The sequence below is a fragment of the Amblyraja radiata genome, chromosome 16 (assembly GCF_010909765.2).
Source record: "Amblyraja radiata isolate CabotCenter1 chromosome 16, sAmbRad1.1.pri, whole genome shotgun sequence".
Classification (NCBI taxonomy): Eukaryota; Metazoa; Chordata; class Chondrichthyes; order Rajiformes; family Rajidae; genus Amblyraja; species Amblyraja radiata.
In genome coordinates this window covers 50,788,838-50,813,840 of record NC_045971.1, presented here as the reverse complement: position 1 = coordinate 50,813,840, position 25,003 = coordinate 50,788,838, and the positions used below count along the sequence as shown (strand labels likewise).

The 25,003-nt window shown below is 48.4% G+C and overlaps 1 protein-coding gene, 1 long non-coding RNA gene and 1 pseudogene across 4 annotated transcripts in view; 1 reads left to right on the top strand and 2 right to left on the bottom strand.

Moving 5' to 3' along the window:
• LOC116982309 overlaps positions 1-25,003 on the bottom strand; it is a 999,615-nt pseudogene that overhangs the window by 524,471 nt on the left and 450,141 nt on the right.
• The window catches only part of LOC116981706 (zinc finger protein 271-like), a 162,678-nt gene that overhangs the window by 31,843 nt on the left and 105,832 nt on the right, over positions 1-25,003 (bottom strand). The window lies entirely within an intron of this gene.
• On the top strand, positions 19,094-23,941 carry LOC116982219. 3 transcript variants are annotated; one of them, XR_004414399.1, is made up of 3 exons: positions 19,094-19,134; positions 22,946-23,031; positions 23,473-23,941. It is a non-coding gene; the product is annotated as an uncharacterized LOC116982219 (long non-coding RNA). The 3 variants fall into 3 exon arrangements; XR_004414400.1 differs by lacking the exon at positions 19,094-19,134 and adding an exon at positions 22,304-22,413; XR_004414398.1 differs by lacking the exon at positions 19,094-19,134 and having other exon boundaries at positions 22,827-23,031.

Sequence of the window (25,003 nt, the reverse complement as noted above, 5' to 3'; positions counted from 1 at the left end):
TGAAATGTTTAATATTAACTACCCTAATCACAGCTTGTTTATTATGAGTTCTTGTGAAGGACATTCAGGTGACAGGAATGTGTGTGGAGTGGTCATTCATTGAGCTTTGGACTGGACAGACTGTTGTAAAGAGATTTGTAAAGATATTTACATGCTCTTGCTCAAAAGGCACAGAGTGCTGGAGTAACTCAGCGGGGCAGGCAGCATCTGTGGAGAACATGGATAGGTACAAAGTGCCTATATCCATCTGCCAGTTGCAAGGTTTGGCCCACCTCATCTCTTCAGTATTCTCCCCATCTACACCTTCAATCTGAAGAAGGGTCCTGATCTAAATGATGCTTGTCCATTCACTTTGTGGTGACAAAGATGCTGCCTCATCTGCTGAGTACCGCCCGCTCTTTGTTTTTAGACCTAATTCTATTCCCTAATTGGGTCTGGTGATGGGAACCCCCTCTTTCCCTGCACCTCCCCCCACCCTGGTGATGGGAACCCCCTCTTTCCCTGCACACACCCCCACCCTGGCGATGGGAACCTCCTCTTTCCCTGCACCCCCACCCTGGTGATGGAAACCCTCTCTTTCCCTGCACCCCCACCCTGGTGATGGGAACCCCCTCTTTTCCTGCACACACCCCCACCCTGGTGATGGGAACCCCCTCTTTCCCTGCACACACACACACCCTGGTGATGGGAACCCCCTCTTTCCCTGCACCCCCACCCACCCCCCACCCTGGTGATGGGAACCTCCTCGTTTCCTGCACCCCCACCCTGGTGATGGGAACCCCCTCTTTTCCTGCACACACACCCACCCTGGTGATGGGAACCCCCTCTTCCCCTGCACACACCCCCACCCTGGTGATGGAAACCCCCTCTTTCCCTGCACCCCCACCCACACCCCCATCCTGGTGATGGGAACCCCCTCTTTCCCTGCACCTCCACCCACCCCCCACCCTGGTGGTGGGAACCCCCTCTTGCCCTGCACCCCCACCCTGGTGATGGGAACCCCCTCTTTCCCTGCACCCCCCCCCCCCCCACCCTGGTGATGGGAACCCCCTCTTTCCCTGCACCACCCCCCCGGTGATGGGAACCCCCTCTTTCCCTGCACACACCCCCACCCTGGTGATGGGAACCCCCTCTTTCCCTGCACCCCCACCCACCCCCCACCCTGGTGATGGGAACCTCCTCGTTTCCTGCACCCCCACCCTGGTGATGGGAACCCCCTCTTTTCCTGCACACACCCCCACCCTGGTGATGGGAACCCCCTCTTCCCCTGCACACACCCCCACCCTGGTGATGGGAACCCCCTCTTTCCCTGCACCCCCACCCACACCCCCATCCTGGTGATGGGAACCCCCTCTTTCCCTGCACCTCCACCCACCCCCCACCCTGGTGATGGGAACCCCCTCTTGCCCTGCACCCCACCCTGGTGATGGGAACCCCCTCTTTCCCTGCACCCCCCCCCCCCCCCCCACCCTGGTGATGGGAACCCCCTCTTTCCCTGCATCCCCCCCCCCCCACCCTGGTGATGGGAACCCCCTCTTTTCCTGCACCCCCCCACCCTGGTGATGGGAAACCCATCTTTCCCTGCACCCCCCCCACCTTGGTGATGGGAACCACCTCTTTTCCTGCACCCCCCCCCCCACCCTGGTGATGGGAAACCCATCTTTCCCTGCACCCCCCCCCCACCCTGGTGATGGGAACCCCCTCTTTTCCTGCACACACCCCCACCCTGTGATGGGAACCCCCTCTTTCCCTGCACCACCACCCCTCCCCTGGTGATGGGAACCCCCTCTTTCCCTGCACCCCCACCCTGGTGTGAACACTTCCTGAACACCTTGGTCACTCTGCTCCTTCCCTCTGTATGCTCACCTCCCAAACCAGTCTCATATTTCACTCTATCCCCTTCCACCCGTATCCCTCTCTCCAGCTTTACGTTTCACTCTTCTCATCTGTTGCATCTTTTGTCTCCTTGTCACCTCTAGCCAATGTCACAACCCATCACCCCCTCTCCCCTGTATCCACGAATCACATAACAGGCTTTGTCCTGCTCCCACCTCTTTCCCACTTTCTCTGCCCGACTCCATCAGTCTGAAAGGGTCCCAACAGGAAGCAACAGCATCTGTCCATTCCCTTTGTGGTCGGGTAGATGGTGCCTGATCTGCCAAGTACCTCCAGCACTTTGTTTTGGACCAGGTTACATTCCCTGGTTAAAGTAATCCTAGTTACCTCCTGTTGCAGGGAAAGTAGTTTAATGTTGATGACACTTGTGTTTAAATCATTACAATTAAGTAATCTTGCCCCTTCCATTCACCCAACTGTAGCTTTGTTTGGAATTGGTCTAAATCTATATTTGGTTTAGTATGTTTGTCTGTGTTGCCAGAATCCTTCCTCTCCTCTCTGCTCCTTTCTAAAGGGGTGACCAATTAGTGTTAGTTTCCACCCAGGATCTCCAAAGACTGGGTCCTCTGATGCTGGAAGAGTCTGCCAGGGTTAGACTCTCTTCCCCATTCTGCCAAACGTTGCATAAACTGGGCCAAACTTCACTACTGTTCCTTTACTTGTACGTCTCATTTAATTCAAAGTATTTCTTTGTCGGTTAAAGTAGTATCTGGTTTGTCATGGTGTGTTTCTCCAGATATTTGAACTGCCTGTATGCTCCTATCTGTTTCTGTTTGTGCACAGTGTTTCAATGTCCATGGTAAAGGGAACGGTATCAGGGGCAGTGTCGGGGAGAACACTTCATGTGACATGGTAAGTTTCACATCTGTGTGCTCAGGGTTTCAATGTCCATGGTAAAGGGCACAGTATCAGGGGCAGTGTCAGGGAGAACACTTCATGTGACACTTCATGTGACAATGCAGGGTGACTTGGACAGGTTGGGGGAGTGGGCAGATGCATGGCAGATGAAGTTTAATGTGAGGTTATCCACTTTGGTATCAAAAACAGGAAGGCAGATGAGAAAAACATTTTTCACACAGAGTGGTGAATCTCTGGAATTCTCTGCCACAGAAGGTAGTTGAGGCCAGTTCATGAGCTATATTTAAGAGGGAGTTAGATGTGGCCCTTGTGGCTAATGGGATCAGGGGGTATGGAGAGAAGGCAGATACAGGATACTGAGTTGGATGATCAGCCATGATCATATTGAATGGCGGTGCAGGCTCGAAGGGCTGAATGGCCTACTCCTGCACCTATTTTCTGTGTCTATATGTTTCTATGTTAAGTTTCACATTTGGACCCAGTGTGGAAACAGCCCCTTTGGCCCACCGAGTTCGCTCCGACCGGCGATCCCCGCGATTAACACATCTGTTAAAGGGCACGGTATCAGGGGCAGTGTCGGGGAGAACACTTCATGTAACGTGGTAAGTTTCACATTATGGACACAGCGCGGATACAGGCCCTTTGACCCACCGAGTCCACACTACCCAGTGATCCCCGCACAATAACACATCTGTTAAAGGGCACGGTATCAGGGGCAGTGTCGGGGCGAACACTTCATGTAACATGGTAAGTTTCACATTATGGACACAGTGTGGAAACAGCCCCTTTGGCCCACCGAGTCCGCACCGACCAGCGATCCCTGCACAATAACACTATCCCACACACACTAGGGACAAGGGTACATTTATACCAAGTCAAATAACCTATAAACCTGCACATCTTTGGATAGTGGGAGGAAAGTGAAGATCTCTGAGAAAACCCACTTGGTCACTGGGAGAACGTGCAAACTCCGTACAGACAGAACCCGTATCTCTGGCGCTGTAAGGCAACAACTCTACCGCTGTGCCACTGTGCTGCCCTTCAACAAAGCTGGCATGTTGCTGTGCCAGTGAATTACAGTAGTCAATGTATTCTGCTACCCTGTAGGATTCACTACAGTCCTTTCAATGGCTGATCCTGTTTCTCGTGACATTTAATTTCAATTGGAATCTCTTCCTCTCTAGGTGTCCAGTGTGAAGGAGGATGTCAGCAGACTTCAAATCACTAACGTGACATTGGTTTGTTTTGTATATAACTTGGTCTATGTGAATATGGTTATGGAGTTGGTACAAAGGTAAGGCCCCTGTTTAGAACCTTCTCTTGGGCTTCAGTGTGGATGAATGTTTGGGAAAGATTAACAATTGTTTTCTCTAATTGGGCTCGGCCTGTCTCAGCTTGGGGCCACTTTAGTTTAAAGATTACATTGCCCCCTCCCCCTCATTAGGGTTTATTCACTAAAGTTGTGGTCTGGGCCTACTTGAAGGAGTTTAACAGGGACCACTGGTATGTACTTGTGTCTCTATTTAGTAGTGAGTTTCTGCCTGTACTTGGGACTGTTGGTCAGGGTGGGGACCGTGAGGGGGATGTATGGGGGGTGGGGACCGTGAGGGAGGTGTATGGCGGTGGGGACAGTGAGGGGGATGTATGGGGGGTGGGGACAGTGTGGGTGATGTATGGGGGGTGGGGACAGTGAGGGGGATGTATGGGGGGGGGAGGACAGTGTGGGGGATGTATGGGGGTGGGGACAGTGAGGGGGATGTATGGGGGGGGGTGGGGACAGTGTGGGGGATGTATGGGGGGTGGGGACAGTGTGGGTGATGTATGGGGGGTGGGGACAGTGAGAGGGATGTGTGGGGGGTGGGGACAGTGTGGGTGATGTATGGGGGGGGGGGGGGTGGGGACAGTGAGGGGGTGTATGGCGGTGGGGACAGTGAGGGGGATGTATGGGGGGAGGGGTGAGATATTGGTTCCACATGCGACCTCCGCCAGCATGATACCAGCGATCACCTTCTCCTGTCACCACTTGACTGGATGGCGCTGCCTTCTGTCTCTGGACTTTGCGTGGTGTGTACATGTGCTTGAGGATACGGTGACCTGAAGACTCGTCCAATCTGAGGTCTTGACTGGGGAACGGCCACTTTGGTCTGGCCCATGTGATCATTACCCTTGTCCAAATCCACTTGCCTTCATTAGGCTCCCCACTTCCTCATTGACTTGGCCTTTATCCTAACAGGGATTTATTCTGAGTGTTGGCCTTGCCATGGAACAAATAAACAGTGCTGGCAGAATTCAGCGGGTCAGGCAACATCTGTGGAGGAAATGGACAGATGACTTATCAGCTTGGAAGCCTTCAGACTGGAGTAGTGGGAGAAGGTTGGAAATGGGGCAAAGCTTGGCAAGTGATGGGTGGATACAGGTGAAGGGATGATGGGCAGATGGTGGAGAAAAGGACAAAGACTAGAGGTGAAAAGATGACAAAACATTCCAGAGATGTGAAATGTAAACCTGGAGCGAGGTACGAGGGAGTAATGGGCCGGGTGCAATGGGCCGGGTATCCGGGTGCAATGGGCCGGGTGCAATGGGACCAGAAGGGATAAAAGGGAATGTGTTTTAGGGATGAGTGTACTGATGAAGGGACATCCCCTCTTTCCCTACACTCCCCACCCTGGTGCACCTCACTCAACACTCCGGTCACCCTACTCCTTTCCCCTCTAATGTACGCTCATCGCTGTCCCACATTCCCATCTTTCCCAGATCCCTCTCTCTGGCTTTGCATATCACACCTCTTCTTGTCTGACACTTGTCTCCTCTTCACCTCTAGCCTTTGTCACTACTCCCCTATCTGCTAATCAGCCCCCAACTGTATCCAGCATCACTCACCAGGCTTTGTCCTCATCCCATCTCTTTCCAGCTTTCTCCCAACTCCAGCAGTCTGAAGAAAGGTCCTGATCTGAAACATCTGTCCATTCCTTTGCAGTCGGGCAGATGGTGCCTGACCCACTGAGTACCTCCAGCACTGTTTGTGACCTAGTTATTCCTTGGTTAAAGTTATCTGAGGGAAAGTGAGTTTAATAGTCATGGCTCTTGAGTCTTGTTACAATTTACTAATCCTGCCCCTTCCATTCACCCTACTGTAGTTCTTTAGTGTTGGTCTAAATCTATATTTGGTTTGGCGAGTGTCTGTGCTGCTGCAATCTGTTTGCTCTGAATAATTTGTATTTGTTTCCACCCAGGATTCCAAGGAATGGACCTGTGCTGCTGGAAGTGTCTGCTGGGGTTAGACTGTCTCTTCCCGTTCTGCCAAATGTTGGCGTAAGATGGAATAAACTTCTTCCCCATTGCTGTTCTCCTGATACACGTCTCATTTAATGTTTTTGTCGGTTAAAGTAGAGTCTAGTCTGTAGCGGTCGGGTTTCCTCTGATATTGTGAACTGCTGCACGCCCTGTAACGTTCCTGCAACCTTATCCAGTCTATCTGGATTTGATCTTCATGGAGATGGTGTGAAGGTAAGGCCCCTATTTCAATCCCTTTTTTGGTTTCAGTGGGGATAAGACTTTGAAAGATTAACAACGGGGTTTCCTATTTCTTTTTGGTCAAGGGTTTAATAATTCAGGATGCTGGATCTGTAGCAATAAAAGCAGAGTTGGAGGAACTCGATGGGTCAGGCAGCATCTGTAGGCTGGCTCAGAGATTTGTAGCTTAATTGGTTTTAGTAAACTGTCCCTAGTGTGTAGGATAGTGCTAGTGTATGGGGTGATCACTGGATTGTGCAGACTCGCTGGGCCAGAGGCTCATGTAGGTTAATTGGGTTTAGTAAACTGTCTCTAGTGTGTAGGATAATGCTAGTGTATGGGGTAATCGCTGGATTGTGCCGACTCGCTGGGCCAGACGGCCTGTTTCCACATTATCTCTAATTATTTTTTATTCACGGTTCTTTCAATTCGGGGCGCTGGAATCTTGAGCATAAACAACAGTGCTGGAGGAACTTGGTGGGTCAGGGAGCATCTGAAGAAATGGACAGATGACTAATCAGGTCGGGAGCCTTCAGACTGAAATACGGGAGAAAGCTGGAAATGAGGTGGGGGTGGGGCACTGCCTGACAGGTGGATACAGGTGAGTGGGTGATGGGCAGATGGGTGGATACAGGTGAGTGGGTGATGGACAGATGGGTGGATACAGGTGAGTGGGTGATGGGCAGATGGGTGGATACAGGTGAGTGGGTGATGGGCAGATGGGTGGATACAGGTGAGTGGGAGATGGGTGGATACAGGTGAGTGGGTGTTTGGCAGATGGGTGGATACAGGTGAGTGGGAGATGGGCAGATGGGTGGATACAGGTGAGTGGGTGATGGGCGGATACAGGTGAGAGGGAGATGGGTGGATACAGGTGAGTGGGTGATGGACAGATGGGTGGATACAGGTGAGTGGGAGATGGGTGGATACAGGTGAGTGGGTGATGGACAGATGGGTGGATACAGGTGAGTGGGTGATGGGCAGATGGGTGGATACAGGTGAGTGGGTGATGGGTGGAGTAAGTGACAGGCTGAAGGTGAAAGTGATAAAACATGTTGGATAAGGACAAGAACTGTGAAATGTAAAGCCAGGGTGAGGTGGGTTGGGAAGGTAAAAGGGAAATATGGGACAAGGAGATGAGAGATGAGTACTTCCCTTCACCTCCCCCAACACTGTACTAGTTGACTGACTAACTAATTGACTGACTAACTAGTTAATTGACTAACTAATTAACTCACTAACTAACCTACTAACCCTAGTCCTTTCCCTTCCTCTGTATGCTCATCTCTCAAACAGTCCCATATTTCCCACTCTCTCTTCAACCCATATCTCTCCAAGTTATTTGGCATTTTGTCCCTTTCACCTTGAGCCTTTGGCACTCACTCCATCCATAGGCTAATCACACCTCACATTGAGTAAAGAAGTTGGGATGTAATGTTAAATTTGTACAAGTCATTGGTGAGACCAATTCTGGAGTATGGGGTACAATTCTGGTCGCCTAATTATAGGAAGGATGTCTACAAAATAGAGAGAGTACAGAGGAGATTTACTAGAATGTTGCCTGGGTTTCAGCAACTAAGTTACAGAGAAAGGTTGAACAAGTTAGGTCTTTATTCTTTGGAGCGCAGAAGGTTAAGGTGGGACTTGATAGAGGTCTTTAAAATGATGAGAGGGATAGACCGAGTTGATGTGGACAAGCTTTTCCCACTGAGAGTAGGGAAGATTCAAACAAGGGGACATGATTTGAGAATTAAGGGACAGAAGTTTAGGGGTAACATGAGGGGGAACTTCTTTACTCAGAGTGGTAGCGGTGTGGAATGAGCTTCCAGTGGAAGTGGTGGAGGAGGCAGGTTCGATTTTATCATTTAAAAATAAATTGGATAGGTAAATGGATGGGAAAGGAATGGAGGGTTATGGTCTGAGTGCAGGTAGATGGGACTAGGGGAAAATACGTGTTCGGCACGGACTAGAAGGGCCGAGATGGCCTGTTTCTGTGCTGTAATTGTTATATGGTTACATGGTACCCCCTATTTACATGCTAGCTTTGTCCTGCGTGCCTCCGCCTCTTTTCACTCTTTCATCGGTCTGAGGAAGGTTGCTGACCTGAGATGTCATCTGTCCATTCCACTTGCAGTCAGGCAGATTGTGCCTGAACTGCTGAATGCCTCCAGCACTTTGTCTTTGGACAGAGCCACGTTCCCCGGTTGTAGTTGGCTCCTGTTACAGGGAACGTAGAGTTTAATATTTGTGGTGTATTAATTTGACTGTTTTGTACATCTTTGTCGGCTCTCGGGATCTGGTCTTTCTGGAGATTACTTTAAGGTAAGGCCCCTTTTTTCAAAACCTCTCTTGGGTTTCAGTTTTTGGGGAAAGATTGGGCAGCACAGTGGTAGAGGTGCTGCCTCGCAGCGCCAGAGACCATGGTTCAATCCTGACAACATGTGTTGTCTGTATAGTTTGTATGTTCTGCCTGTGACCATGTGGGTTTTCTCCAGGTGTTCTAGCTTCCAACACCAAAGACATTCAGATTTGCAGGTTAATTGGTTTCCGTAAACTGTCCCTAGTGGATAGGATAGTGCTAGTGTACGGGATGATTGCTGGATTGTGCAGATTTAGTGGACCAGAGAGCCTGTTTCCACACTTTAGTTGGTCTTAATGTATTTATTTTAGTACAATGTGAAGAAGGGTCCTGTTCTGAAACATCACCATAAATGTTCTCCACAGATGCTGCCTGACCCGCTGAGTTACTCCAGCACTATGTGAAACGTCACCTATCCATGTTCTCCAGAGATGCTGCCTGACCCGCTGAGTTACTCCAGCACTTTGTGAAACGTCACCTATCCATGTTCTCCACAGATGCTGCCTGACCCGCTGAGTTACTCCAGCACTCTGTGAAACGTCACCTATCCATGTTCTCCACAGATGCTGCCTGACCCGTTGAGTTACTCCAGCACTGTCTTTATTTATTTTGTAAACCAGCATCTGCAGTTCCTTGATTTTCATCCCAAATCTTCCCTGGTTTCAGGGCTTTTACAAACTTTGGAATCTGTACAATGGGTGCTTTATGGGGAATTGAAACTGGTTACAAAGCAACAAAGAACCATTTTGCAGTAAAGAGAACAATTAAATCTAATTTGTAGACAGCAACTCCCAATGTGCAGTGAATTTGTGGTCAACACTCCCACCGTGTGGTGATCCGCTGCACTGCAGGTACATCCAGTTTGTGGTCAACACTCCCACCGTGTGGTGATCTGCTGCACTGCAGGTCCATCTGATTTGTGGTCAACACTCCCACCGTGTGGTGATCCGCTGCACTGCAGGTCCATCTGCCATGTGGACAAAGTACTGGTTTGACTCTGGTCAGGCAGCATCTCTGTAGAACGTAGACAGATCGTTTTGTCCACACACTTACTGCATTGCACCGCATACTGCACAGTGGGGAATTTCTTTAGTCGGAGGGCGGTGAATCTGTAGAATTTACTGCTACAGAGCGATGTGGAGGCTGACGATGGATATTTAGAAGGTGGAGATAGATTCTTGATTAGCAAGGGTGTTGAACGTTACGGGGTCTGAATTATGGTCTTGTCCTGAAACGTCACCTGTTCCTTCATACCAGAGATGCTGCCTGAGCCACTGAGTTACTCTAGCTCATTGTCTCACCATACATTTGGCTGCATCTACATTGTTACAATCCATTTCTTCAGTACTCTCGGTTCTACTCTCGTCCTTGCCGCTCCTTAGCTCTGCTCTTATATAACGTTTCAATGTCCACGTGTAGAGTACCGCACCAGGCAACAAGGTTGGGAGAACACTTGTGAAATTTTATGTGTATTTGATGGGGTAACTGGGGTGTTGCTGTGCTTGTAAATTGCAAGTCAGTGCTGGAGCAACTCGATGGGTCCAGCAACATCGCTGGAGAATATGGATTGGTAATTCTGGATTGGGACTCTTCAGACCCTTAAGAATTTTAGTCTAAATGTATTAGACTACCTTAATATTGGTCCAACCTGTGGGAGTCCTGACTGCAGAGACACAATGGTCCTGGTTGGAGATACATCTCCAGGCATTGTCCACATGTCCAAGTGTTTTTACATTGAGGACTAGAATCATCTCACCCAGGACTGTTCGACCCACTGAGTTACTCCCGCACTTTGTCTAATTGTAGAGAAGGACGTTGGAACATTTCAAACATTAAAATGTTATGTTAAATTGGTTTTTCAGCATCAAGTCTTCATGGATTTGGTCTTTATGGATGTCATAGGAGATAAGGTACGTATTTCTAACCCTCTTCAATTTAATGGGATAAATGTGTTCAATTATTGATGGCTTTTCAAAATTTGTTTCTTCAACATCGAGGAGCTCGCAGTCTCTGGTAGAGACCGGTGTCGGGAAGCCCCAAAGAACGCAAAGGGTTCGACTAGACCCCGAGTGAGCTGGGATTCAACCCCTCCGATGAAGGACCCCCGACACGGACGGCCCGACCGCCGGCTATGGGAGTCAAGATCGTCCCATCAACGGAAGGCTCGAGGCCCCAGACCGCGGGAGACCAAAGAAGGGAAGAGTTTGAACTTTGTTCTGTTGCTTTTTATTGGTATGAGTGTCTGGTAAATGAAATTCCTCGTGTTGCAAACATACTTTTTTTGCAACACTAGCCACCCCATGTTTGAATCGTGAGTAAATACACAGTGCTGGAGGAACTTGGTGGGTTTGACAACCCCTGAAGGATTGGACAGATGACTAATCGGGTCGGGAGCTCTCGGTCTGAAATACGGGGGGGAGCTGGAAATGAGGTGGGGGTTGGGCACTGCCTGACAAGTAACGGGTGGATTACAGGTGAGGGTGATGGGCAAATGGATGGAGTAAGTGCCAAAGGCTGAAGGTGAAAGTGATCAAACATGTTGGATAAGGGCAAGAACTGTGAAATGTCAAACCAGGATGAGGTGGGGTTGGAAGGTAAAAGGGAAATATGGGACAGTTGAGAGATGAGCATACTTTCCTTCATTAACTGAGTAATAACTAAATAACCATAACTAAATAACCATAACTAAATAACCATAACTAAATAACCATAACTAAATAACTAACTAAATAACTATAACTAAATGGTAATAACTAAATAATAGCTATATACAACTAAATAGTAATAACATCTAACTAGTCCTTGTACGCTCATCTCTCAAACAGTCCCATATTCCCTCTCATTCCACCTATCTCTCCTAGTTTCATATTTCAGTTCTCTCCTTATTTGGCATTTTGTCCCTTTCACCTTGAGCCTTTGGTACTCACTCCATCCATATGCTCATCGCGCCTCACATGTACCACCCATTTCCTTGCTGGCTTTGTCCTGCGTGCCTCTGCCTCTTTTCACTCTCTTTCATCAGTCTGAGGAAGGTTGCTGACCTGAGATGTCATCTGTCCATTCCACTTGCAGTCAGGCAGATTGTGCCTGAACTGCTGAATGCCTCCAGCACTTTGTCTTTGAACAGAGCCGTGTTCCCCGGTTGTAGTTGGCTCCTGTTACAGGGAAAGTAAAGTTTAATATTTTTGACGGAAGCTCTGGGGGGTTGGGGTTTTCCAGGTATTTTTTAACCATCTGGACACCACTGAATGTTTGTTTATATCTAACGTTTAAATGTCCACGTGGAGAGTAAGACATCGGGTAACAAGGTTGGGAGAACACTTGTGAAATATAATGGGTATTTGATGTAACTGGGGTGTTGCTGTGCTTGTAAATTGTGTCAGTGCTGGAGCAACTCGATCGGTGCAGCAACATCGCTGGAGAACATGGATTGTTAATTCTGGGTTGGGTCACTTCGGACCTTAAACTCTTAAGGTAGTCTAAATGTATTAGACTACCTTAATATTGGTCCAACCTGTAGGCGTCTTGACTGCAGAGACACAATGGTCATGGTTGGAGATACATCTCCAGGCATTGTCCACATGTCCAAGTGTTTTTACCTTGAGGACTAGAATCTTCTCACCCGGGACTGTCCGACCCACTGAGTTACTCCAGCACTTTGTCTAATTGTAGAGAAGGACGTTGGAACATTTCAAACATTAAAATGTTATGTTAAATTGATTTTTCAGCATCAAGTCTACCTGGATTTGGTCTTTATGGATGTCATTGGAGATAAGGTACGTATTTCTAACCCTCTTCAGTTTAATGGCATAAATGTGTTCAATTATTGATGGCTTTTCCAAATTTGTTTCTTCAACATCGATGAGCTCGCAGTCTCTGGTAGAGACCGGTGTCGGGAAGCCCCAAAGAACGCAAAAGGTTCGACTAGACCCCGAGTGAGCTGGGATTCAACCCCCCCGATGCAGGACCCCCGACAGGGACGGCCCGACCGCCGGCTACGGGAGTCAAGATCGTCCCATCAACGGAAGGCTCGAGGCCCCAGACCGCGGGAGACCAAAGAATGGAAGAATTTGAACTTTGTGTTCTGTTGCTTTTTATTGGCATGAGTGTCTGGTAAATGAAATTCCTCGTGTTGCGAACATACTTTATTTGCGACACGAGCCACCCCATGTTTGAATTGTGAGTAAATACACAGTGCTGGAGGAACTTGGTGGGTTTGACAACCTCAGAAGGATTGGACAGATGACTAATCGGGTCGGGAGCTCTCAGTCTGAAATACGGGGGAGAGCTGGAAATGAGGTGGGGGTTGGGCACTGCCTGAAAAGTGATGGGTGGATTGCAGGTGAGTGGGTGATGGGCAAATGGATGGAGTAAGTGCCAAAGGCTGAAGGTGGAAGTGATCAAACATGTTGGATAAGGACAAGAACTGTGAAATGTAAAACCAGGGTGAGGTGGGGTTGGAAGGTAAAAGGGAAATATGGGACAGTTGAGAGATGAGCATACTTCCCTTCATTAACTAAGTAATAACTAAATAACCATAACTAAATAACCATAACTAAATAACTATAACTAAATAACTAACTAAAGAGTAATAATTAAATAATAACTATATACAACTAAACAGTAATAACATCTAACTAGTCCTTTCCTGTACGCTCATCTCTCAAACAGTTCCATATTCCCCCTATCCCTTCCACTCATCTCTCCTAGTTTCATATTTCCGTTCTCTCCTTATTTGGCATGTTGTCCCTTTCACCTTGAGCCCTTGGCACTCACTCCATCCATATGCTAATCACGCCTCACATGTACCACCTATTTCCTTGCTGGCTTTGTCCTGCATGCCTCTGCCTCTTTTCACTCTCTTTCATCAGTCTGAGGAAGGTTGCTGACCTGAGATGTCATCTGTCCATTCCACTTGCAGTCAGGCAGATTGTGCCTGAACTGCTGAATGCCTCCAGCACTTTGTCTTTGAACAGAGCCATGTTCCCCGGTTGTAGTTGGCTCCTGTTACAGGGAACGTAGAGTTTAATATTTTTGACTGAAGCTCTGTGGGGTTGGGGTTTTCCAGGTATTTTTTAACCATCTGGACACCACTGAATGTTTGTTTATATCTAACGTTTAAATGTCCACGTGGAGTAGTTAGGGTTAGGGCAACAAGGTTGGGAGAACACTTGTGAAATATAATGGGTATTTGATGTAACTGGGGTGTTGCTGTGCTTGTAAATTGTGTCAGTGCTGGAGCAACTCGATGGGTGCAGCAACATCGCTGGAGAACATGGATTGGTAATTCTGGGTTGGGACTCTCCAGACCTTAATCTCTTAAGGTAGTCTAAATGTATTAGACTACCTTAATATTGGTCCAACCTGTAGGAGTCCTGACTGCAGAGACACAATGGTCCTGGTTGGAGATACATCTCCAGGCATTGTCCACATGTCCAAGTGTTGTTACCTTGAGGACTAGAATCTTCTCACCCGGGACTGTCCGACCCACTGAGTTACTCCAGCACTTTGTCTAATTGTAGAGAAGGACGTTGGAACATTTCAAACATTAAAATGTTATGTTAAATTGATTTTTCAGCATCAAGTCTACCTGGATTTGGTCTTTATGGATGTCATTGGAGATAAGGTACGTATTTCTAACCCTCTTCAGTTTAATGGCATAAATGTGTTCAATTATTGATGGCTTTTCCAAATTTGTTTCTTCAACATCGATGAGCTCGCAGTCTCTGGTAGAGACCGGTGTCGGGAAGCCCCAAAGAACGCAAAAGGTTCGACTAGACCCCGAGTGAGCTGGGATTCAACCCCCCCGATGCAGGACCCCCGACACGGACGGCCCGACCGCCGGCTACGGGAGTCAAGATCGTCCCATCAACGGAAGGCTCGAGGCCCCAGACCGCGGGAGACCAAAGAAGGGAAGAATTTGAACTTTGTGTTCTGTTGCTTTTTATTGGTATGAGTGTCTGGTAAATGAAATTCCTCGTGTTGCGAACATACTTTATTTGCGACACGAGCCACCCCATGTTTGAATCGTGAGTAAATACACAGTGCTGGAGGAACTTGGTGGGTTTGACAACCTCTGAAGGATTGGACAGATGACTAATCGGGTCGGGAGCTCTCAGTCTGAAATACGGGGGAGAGCTGGAAATGAGGTGGGGGTTGGGCACTGCCTGAAAAGTGATGGGTGGATTGCAGGTGAGTGGGTGATGGGCAAATGGATGGAGTAAGTGCCAAAGGCTGAAGGTGGAAGTGATCAAACATGTTGGATAAGGACAAGAACTGTGAAATGTAAAACCAGGGTGAGGTGGGGTTGGAAGGTAAAAGGGAAATATGGGACAGTTGAGAGATGAGCATACTTCCCTTCATTAACTAAGTAATAACTAAATAACCATAACTAAATAACCATAACTAAATAACTATAACTAAATAACTAACTAAAGAGTAATAATTAAATAATAACTATATACAACTAAACAGTAATAACATCCAACTAGTCCTTTCCTGTACGCTCATCTCTCAAACAGTTCCATATTCCCCCTATCCCTTCCACTCATCTCTCCTAGTTTCATATTTCCGTTCTCTCCTTATTTGGCATATTGTCCCTTTCACCTTGAGCCCTTGGCACTCACTCCATCCATATGCTAATCACGCCTCACATGTACCACCTATTTCCTTGCTGGCTTTGTCCTGCATGCCTCTGCCTCTTTTCACTCTCTTTCATCAGTCTGAGGAAGGTTGCTGACCTGAGATGTCATCTGTCCATTCCACTTGCAGTCAGGCAGATTGTGCCTGAACTGCTGAATGCCTCCAGCACTTTGTCTTTGAACAGAGCCATGTTCCCCGGTTGTAGTTGGCTCCTGTTACAGGGAACGTAGAGTTTAATATTTTTGACTGAAGCTCTGTGGGGTTGGGGTTTTCCAGGTATTTTTTAACCATCTGGACACCACTGAATGTTTGTTTATATCTAACGTTTAAATGTCCACGTGCGTTAGGTTTAGGGTTAGGGCAACAAGGTTGGGAGAACACTTGTGAAATATAATGGGTATTTGATGTAACTGGGGTGTTGCTGTGCTTGTAGATTGTGTCAGTGCTGGAGCAACTCGATGGGTGCAGCAACATCGTTGGAGAACATGGATTGGTAATTCCGGGTTGGGTTAAAGTAGTCTAAATATATTGGACTACCTTAATATTGGTGCAACCTGTAGGAGTCCTGACTACAGAGACACAATGGTCCTGGTTGGAGACGCATCTCCAGGCATTGTCCACATGTCCAAGTGTTGTTACCTTGAGGACTAGAATCTTCTCACCCAGGACTGTCCGACCCACTGAGTTACTCCAGCACTTTGTCTAATTGTAGAGAAGGACGTTGGAACATTTCAAACATTAAAATGTTAATTTGATTTTTCAGCAACAAGTCTACCTGGATTTGGTCTTTATGGATGTCATTGGAGATAAGGTATGTATTTCTAACCCTCTTCAGTTTAATGGGATAAATGTGTTTAAATTATTGCTGACTTTTCCAAATGTGTTTCTTCAACATCGAGGAGCTCGCAGTCTCTGGTAGAGACCGATGTCGGGAAGCACCAAAGAATGCAAAAAGTTCGACTAGACCCCGAGTGAGCTGCGATTCAACCCCCCGATGCAGGACCCCCGGTTGGGACGGCCCGACCGCCGGCTACGGGAGTCAAGATCGTCCCATCAACGGAAGGCTCGAGGCCCCAGACCACGGGAGACCAAAGAAGGGAATAGTTTGAACTTTGTGTTCTGTTGCTTTTTATTGGTATGAGTGTCTGGTAAATGAAATTCCTTGTGTTGCAAGCATACTTTTTTTGCAACACGAGCCACCCCATGTTTGGATCGTGAGTAAATACACAGTGCTGGAGGAACTTGGTGGGTTTGACAACCTCTGAAGGATTGGACAGATGACTAATCGGGTCGGGAGCTCTCAGTCTGAAATACGGGGGAGAGCTGGAAATGAGGTGGGGGTTGGGCACTGCCTGACAAGTGATGGGTGGATTGCAGGTGAGTGGGTGATGGGCAAATGGATGGAGTAAGTGCCAAAGGCTGAAGGTGGAAGTGATCAAACATGTTGGATAAGGACAAGAACTGTGAAATGTAAAACCAGGGTGAGGTGGGGTTGGAAGGTAAAAGGGAAATATGGGACAGTTGAGAGATGAGCATACTTCCCTTCATTAACTAAGTAATAACTAAATAACCATAACTAAATAACCATAACTAAATAACTATAACTAAATAACTAACTAAAGAGTAATAATTAAATAATAACTATATACAACTAAACAGTAATAACATCTAACTAGTCCTTTCCTGTACGCTCATCTCTCAAACAGTTCCATATTCCCCCTATCCCTTCCACTCATCTCTCCTAGTTTCATATTTCCGTTCTCTCCTTATTTGGCATGTTGTCCCTTTCACCTTGAGCCCTTGGCACTCACTCCATCCATATGCTAATCACGCCTCACATGTACCACCTATTTCCTTGCTGGCTTTGTCCTGCATGCCTCTTTTCACTCTCTTTCATCAGTCTGAGGAAGGTTGCTGACCTGAGATGTCATCTGTCCATTCCACTTGCAGTCAGGCAGATTGTGCCTGAACTGCTGAATGCCTCCAGCACTTTGTCTTTGAACAGAGCCATGTTCCCCGGTTGTAGTTGGCTCCTGTTACAGGGAACGTAGAGTTTAATATTGTGGTTAAGTCTCACTTTTATTAATGCTGCCCTTCCAAGTACTGTAGTTTTTGCAGTTGGTTTAAATCCCTGATTTGGATACATCTGCGTTGGTACAATTTCACTAAGACTTGGCTCTATGCTGGTAGAAATATCTGCTATGGTTTGTCAGTCTCCTCCCAATCCTAATGCTGTGGTCACACCCAATGGGCCTTCCTGGAGATATTACTCCAGGCACTGGGTGTTCATTTTGGAGAAAGTATAATTTTGTCACCTGGTGCTCTCTAACCCTAACCTGTTGCGGGTTTCGAAAGAACCTGTGGTGCCCATCCAAAATGTGTCCAATCTCCTTCATTGCCTGATAGATGGGTTGTCAACTTGGTGATCCAAGTATGTGTTAGTGGTTAAAGGTGTAAAACAGAATGTTGGAAGGAATCAAACTCTCAGTGATTGTTGTAGCGACGAAATGTTGCATCGCCGAACTGTTGTATCGCCGAAACGTTGTATCGCCGAAATGTATCGCTGAACTGTTGGGTTTAGAGTCGGTTGGGGTTTAGAGTCGGTTGGGGTTTAGAGTCGGTTGGGGTTTAGAGTCGGTTGGGGTTTAGAGTCGGTTGGGGTTTAGAGTCGGTTGGGGTTTAGAGTCGGTTGGGGTTTAGAGTCGGTTGGGGTTTAGAGTCGGTTGGGGTTTAGAGTCGGTTGGGGTTTAGGGTCGGGTGGGGGTTAGGTTGTGATTTATCGGACAGTGGGACAACATGCCCTCTGGTGCTTAGTGATCTCGCCCTGGAGATTCCTTTTCACTATGTACTGTCACTTGGTATCTGGCCCACGGTCTCATCACCCTTGTCCAAATCTCTTTGCCTTGCACTTGCCCTTCTATAGATTTGTGGGAGTCAGTCAGGATCCACCCAAGGTTTGAGTTTGTCCATCCTGTTCGTGGCCCAAAGGGGTATAATTTCGGCAACTCTGCGCCTCTGAAGTGGTCTATTATTGACTTAATGGATCGATAAAATATGTGTAGGTCCCCCTGCACTTGTTCCTTGTGGGATTTGGGAGTAAGGCCGAAGATGAGGCCTCTGTTCAGTACCCTCTCTTGGGTTTTGGTCAGGGAGAATGTCTGAGAACGGTTGATGATTGTTTTCCCTAATTGTAGGGCCTACCTCTCTTGGCATCGTGTCGCTAACAGTTTAAATGCTTCATCCACTCTCTGATCATGGCTCGGGCTGTGGGTTCAGTCCAGTGGACGTGGTCTGTGACTACTTTAAACTGGCCGGTGGGAATAGTGGGCATGTGTTTCTTGGTCTGTATGTAGTCATTAAGTTGTCTGAGTGTGTCCTGCTCTGATGCTGGGAGTGACTTGCTGAAGTTGATCCTAGGGATCCATATGCTGGCATTAGGGAATTTATGACTGGCCATCTTGATTAGTGTTTGGAGTTGTTTGATGGCTGTCTGTGGTCTTTGTGTTTTATTATTAATGCCAAACGAGAGAATGACTTTTTGAGTTTCTGGGCATTGGCCCAATTTGCGAAGAATGGAAGTTCCGTGTATGAATTTTGCCCCTGGGTAGCTGTCCAATTGTATGTTGTTGTTGGGAAATTTTGGGATCCTGGAAATGTTGGAATCTCCAATTATTAAAACAGGCTTTCTGGGTTGTAGCTTCCAGGTAACATTTTTCTGACCTGAATTAGGGTGGTTGTTTCTTTCCCCCAGGGCTGGGACCCCGTGTGCTGGGGTGGAATGGGCTGGGGACAGGGAAAATGTAGCAGTCTCGGACATGTTTACCTGTGGCACTGCGGTCGTGACGTCCCTTCCGGCGGTCTCCGTGGTCAGTTCGGTCTCTCCCCGGGAGGGTTAGGGTTAGGGTTAGGGTTAGGTTGTGATTTATCGGACAGTGGGAAACATGCCCTCTGGTGCTTATCGATCTCCTCCTGGGGATTCCTTTTCACCATGTACTGTCACTTGGTATTTGGCCCACGGTTTCATCACCCTTGTCCAAATCTACTTGCCTTACACTTGCCCTTCCATAGATTTGTGGGAGTCAGTCAGGATCCACCCTAGGTTTGAGTTTATGCAAGGTTTAGGCCATTAGGCTCTTTCGTCTGTAGCGCTTCAATCCATAGTCTCTCTGCTCTCTTCCGTCTCCCTATTGTCCAATTTATGTTTGTTTCCAGGCCCATGATCTCCAGGGACTGGATCCCATGTTGCTGGAAGTGTCTGCTAATGGGTATGGATTGGTCCCCCCTTGTGATGTTGCTGATGTGTCCTGTCAGTCTCACTCTGATGCTGTTGCCTGTTTCGCCTATGTACAGTAAGTTGCACTCTTTACATCTAATTGCATACACCACATTCTTTTGCTCACAGGTTATCCTCTGCGCTATCTGGCCTCTCTTCCCTGTTACACTGTTCTCTATATTTTTGGCTATTACTAAGTGGGTGCAGGCCCCACACCGTCTCTGCCCACAGTCTGGGGCTGTGTGTAGACTTGTACTGACCAGGATGTCCTTCAGATTTTTAGCCCTCTTGTATGCTGACATTACCTTGTACCCCTTTAGTGTGGCAAATCCCCTTTGGAATTGTTCAAACCGGCCCTTGACTATTTTGTGAGCCTGGACAGCCATGTTGCCATACCTTGTTATTAGTGGCAAGTTCAATGTCGTCCCCGGCCTAGGTCTGGGCGCTTGTTTGCTTTTTAGAAAATCTGACTTAATGTGTCTTAATTTACGTTTGCAGTAACCCCTCTGTCTGAGGGCGGTGAAGAGGGTGCTTGTGGCCTGGTTGAAATCCTCCTCCCTAGTACATATACGGTGGAAGCGGGTCAGTTGTGACTTAACGATACCCCTGAAGGTGTGTTTTGGGTGGTGGCTCGTGGTGTGTAGGAGGGTGTGTGTGTCTGTGGGTTTGAAGAAGACTTTGGTAGCTAGTTTGTGGTCTTGGGTATCTGATGGTAGTTTAAAGACAGTGGTGTCGAGGAAGTCCACCCTCTGCTGGCTGGTCACGGCCTTTACCTTGATGGATGGGTGATGGGCATTGAGTATGTCAATAAACTCCTGTAGTTCCCCCTCTGAGTGTGTCCACACTCCCCAAATGTCATCTAGGAATCTGTAGTAGCACATTGGACGCTTCGGACATTTGTGGAAAACTGTCTCCTCCCATTCTGCCATGTATATGTTGGCATAAGCTGGGGCAAACTTCTTCCCCATTTCTGTACCTTTGACTTGTAAATAGAACTCCCCGTTAAATTCAAAGTCATTCTTAGTCAAACCCAGATCCAGTAGTTTAATTAGGGCCTCGTCTGGTCTCTCTGGGTCAGGATTTCTCTGTAGGATGTTTTTAACTGCCTGTATCCCCCTGTCTGTCTCTATGTTTGTGTACAGGCTTTCCACATCCATGGTGAAGAGTATTGCGTTGGGTGGTATGTTGAGGGAGTTAACTATTCGGGTGAAGTGGTAGGTGTCTCTGATGTAGCTGGGATGTTGTTGTCCCAACGGGTTAAGGTAGTGGTCAATGTATTCTGCTACCCCATAGGATTCGCTACTGCAATCTGATACTATGGGCCTACCTGGTGGTATTTCTCCAGGCACTGTCCACGTGTCTGGGTTTTTGTGTATCTTTGGGAGCATGTAGAATTTCCTCGCCCTGGGTTGTGCTCCTGTCAAGTATTCTACTTGTTTGGCTAGGATGTATCCTGATCTCTTAAGCTCCTCCAAAATGTCCCCTATTTCCTTTTGTGTTTCTTTATATATGGGCTCATCTAACTTAGTGTAGTGTTCTATCTTGTTCAGTTGTCTATGTGCCTCGAAGAGGTACTGTTGTCTGTCCATGATGACTATACTGCTCCCCTTGTCTGCCGGTTTGATCACTATCTCGTTGTTCTCCTTCAGCTCTGTCAAGGCCTGCCTCTCTTTTCTGGTGATGTTAGACTTATCTTTCGTTGTAGGCATATCCTCAATGGCTGATGCTGTCTCTGTTATAAATTCTGTTATCTCCCTCGGGACATCCTCGTCGTCTGGGGACCATCCTGTGAGTGGCCTGAAGGGTATGGTTTCGGCAGGTTCTGCGTCACTGAAGTAGTGTATTAACTTAATGGATCGATAGAATCTGTGTAGGTCACCCTGCACTTGTTCCTTGTGGGTTTTGGGAGTAGGGACGAAGGTGAGGCCTCTGTTCAGTACCCTCTCTTGGGTTTCGGTAAGGGAAAATGTCCGAGAAAGGTTGACAATTGTTTTCCCTAGTTGTGGGCCCTGCCTCTCTTGGCATGATGTCTCTAACAGTTTAAATGCTTCATCCACTCTCTGATCATGGTTCGGGCTGTGGGTTCTGTCCAGTGGACGTGGTCTGGGAGAACTTTAAACTGGCTGGTGGGAATGGTGGGAATGTGTTTCTTGGTGTGTATGTAGTCATTAACTTGTCTGAGTGTGTCCTGCTCTGATGCTGGGAGCGACAGGCTGAAGTTGATCATAGGGATCCATATGCTGGCATTAGGGAATTTACGACTGGCCATCCTGATTAGTGCTTGGAGTTGTTTGATGGCAGTCTGTGGTCTTTGTTCCTTATTATTAATGCCAAATGAGAGAATGACTTTTTGAGTTTCTGGACATTGGCTCAATTTGTCCAGAATGGAAGTTCCATGAATGAATTTAGCTCCTGGGTAGCTGTCCAATTGTATGTTATTGTTGGGGAATTTGGGGATCTTGGAAATGTTGGAATCTCCAATTATTAAAATAGGTTTACTGGGTTGTAGTTTCCAGGTAACATTTTTGTAACTTGTGTTTGGGTGTCGGGTAACTTCAGCCAGTCGCTTCCCTGGAACCTTCCTTCTGTGCTGCTGAAATTCATCCTGTGAGTTACTATCTGTGTCTAAAGTCCTCTGGTGCTGCGTGCAGGCCCTACGTGCTGGTCTGACCCTCTGTGCTGGGACCCCGTGTGTTGGAATGGAAAGGGAAGGTGTTGCAGTACCGGACATGTTTACCTGTGGCACCGCGGTCGTGACGTCCCTTCCGGCGGTCGCTGTGGTCGGTTCGGTCTCGTCCCGGGAGGGTCTGCGCTCGGCCCGTGGTCTCTGGGAGAGAGGGCCGTGGGTGCCCTGGCGTGAGCAGAGGCTCCGGTAGATAAGGGAGGACGTGCTGGGGGAATCAGAGAGTGCGGGTCGTGTCCAGTCTGCCAACCACGTCCCGGTCGCGGACCGGAAGTGGGCCGGGGGCTCGCGGACCGGGGAGCGCGGCTGGACCTGGGCCTGGTCCTGTTGCTGGGGTCGCAACACCACAATCTGGGGGCTAGTAGGTAGACGCACCGGGGTGGTGGGGGGGGTTATGTCGGGGCTGGCGGTAGCGGAGGCGTGGGTGGCGCGGCCGCGGGGAGCGGGGCCACGGGGAACGGAGCGGGGTGCGCTCTGGATGGGGCGTGATGTGGCCCAAGCCGTGCGGGGCCGCTCGATCTGGTTTTCCTGTGAAATGGTAAACAAGTCTTGCGGGATATGTACCGCTACATTAGATATTACCGCCGCTGGCCTGGGGGTCTGGAAATCCCGCAAGCTGCTGCGCTGTTCCGGCCCAGTCTCTGAGGTCAGGTTCAAAACTCGATGTCTAAGGTCCTCCATTCTGATTTTAAATTTATCTCCCAAATTTCTCTTATTCCAGATTAGGGCCTTGGTGACAGCCTCCTGCACACGATCAGTGGGCTGGCCCTGGCGGTATTCATCATCCAAATATTCCAGACTGTTTTGGTAATGCTTCAATTAAAATCTGCCTGTTTGTTTAGCCCAGGTTTCAGCATTAGAAGCCAATTTCTTTAATGTTTCCTGGGTGGGATTTGCTGGTTTCACAAAGTGTGTTAATATATTTGCTTGCCTAGTGAGACCCCTGGGGGGTGTATTCCGTCCTTTTAGAACTCCTAGATGGTGTAGAGCCTGGGCCATTTTATAAATAACTCTCACCGCAACTGCAAAGGAATCCCTCGGTCTCGGTGGATTCCTGCGCTGGTTGCAATTCCCCCCATTACTGTTGTTAAGCAATCTCCCTTCCCCCTCTCCCCTCTGCATGTTACAACTCATTTCTGGTTTAGTAGATTATGCTGCAATGCTAACACAGTCAAATCTAAGCATCAATTATCTCTAGTGTCGTACGGTTAACACCAAGGTGCTCACCAAATCTTTGGTTCTTTCCAGCTCGCGGAGACCGCTTGCCGAACTCTTCCCGACTGGGCAACGATTTTCCAGTTTCGCTATCTCTGTAGCTTCTTCAGGGAAAGAGATCTAATTCTCATCGGTTAGGGTTTTTAAGGGGTAGGTTGATGTTCCTCCCTTTCTGGGTGGAGCTTCCCATGTGCTCGGTCCTAGGACCGGTCACTTTGGTTGGGCTCTACCTGTTCTTTGTTTGGACTGGTCGGTCCACTTCCATTGTTTGTAATGTTACCAAATGTATCTGGTATCTTGTATCATTTGCTGCTAGTGTTTTCAGCCTCTCTTGATCAATAAATGTCCAAATTCCTCTTGTCCACTATCATGTTTTGCAAGTCCTTAAGTTATGTATGTGCTCTGCCAACCTGTTTGTAGTCTGTGTGGCGTCAAAGGCTCTTCTGGGTAGGGGGTCCTGGCTGGGATAGGGGTGGGTATGGTGTTGTGGACGTGTCAGGGTCTCTACCCTCTCTTTTGTAGCCTGTCTGGTTTATGGGGGAGTTTGGTAGGTTCTTCGTATACTAGCTGCTGGGGGGGGGGGGTTTCTCTGGGTTCGGGTGTATTTTTTTGGGGTTGTTTGGTGGGGATTCAGTGGGGTCTGTTGTAAGGTTTAGGTTGGGGGGGGGGAAAGAATTTGGTGGGATGTTTTGGGTTGTTCGGGGTGTTTTGTTATGGTGATTCAATGGGGTCTGCTGTTAGGGTTAGGTTGTAGGGCGGGGGGGGGGGTTATCAGTTGTTTGGGGGGATGTTTTGGTTTGTTTGGGGGTGTTTTTAGGGCTGTTTGGGGTGATTCGGTGGGGTCTGCTGTTAGGTTTGGGGTGGGGGGGGTGTTATCAGTCGTATGGGGGGGATGTTTTGGGTTATTCGGGGTGTTTTATTAGGGTTGGGGTGATTCAGTGGTGTCTGCTGTTAGGTTTAGGTTGTAGGGTTGGGGGGGGTTTGGTTGTTTTGGGGGCTGTTTTGGGTTGTTTGGGGTGTAGGTCCTTCGTATACTGGCTGCTGGCGGGGGCAGCCTTTGGGTTTGGGTGTATTTTTTGGGGGTTGTTTGGTGGGGATTCAGTGGGGGTCTGTTGTAAGGTTTAAGTTGTGGGGGGGGAAGGAATTGGGGGGATGTTTTGGGTTGTTCGGGGCGTTTTGTTAGGGTGATTCAATGGGGTCTGCTGTTAGAGTTAGGTTGTAGGGTGGGTTAGGGTTAGGGTCAGGGTCAGGGTCAGGGTCAGGGTTAGGGTCAGGGTCAGGGTCAGGGTCAGGGCCAGGGCCAGGGCCAGGGTCAGGGTCAGGGTCAGGGTCAAGGGTCAGGGTCAGGGTCAAGGGTCAGGGTCAAGGGTCAAGGGTCAGAGTCAAGGGTCAGGGTCAAGGGTCAGGGTCAGGGTCAAGGGTCAAGGGTCAAGGGTCAAGGGTCAAGGGTCAGGGTCAAGGGTCAGGGTCAAGGGTCAGGGTCAAGGGTCAGGGTCAGGGTTAAGGGTCAGGGTCAAGGGTCAAGGGTCAGGGTCAGGGTTAAGGGTCAGGGTCAAGGGTCAGG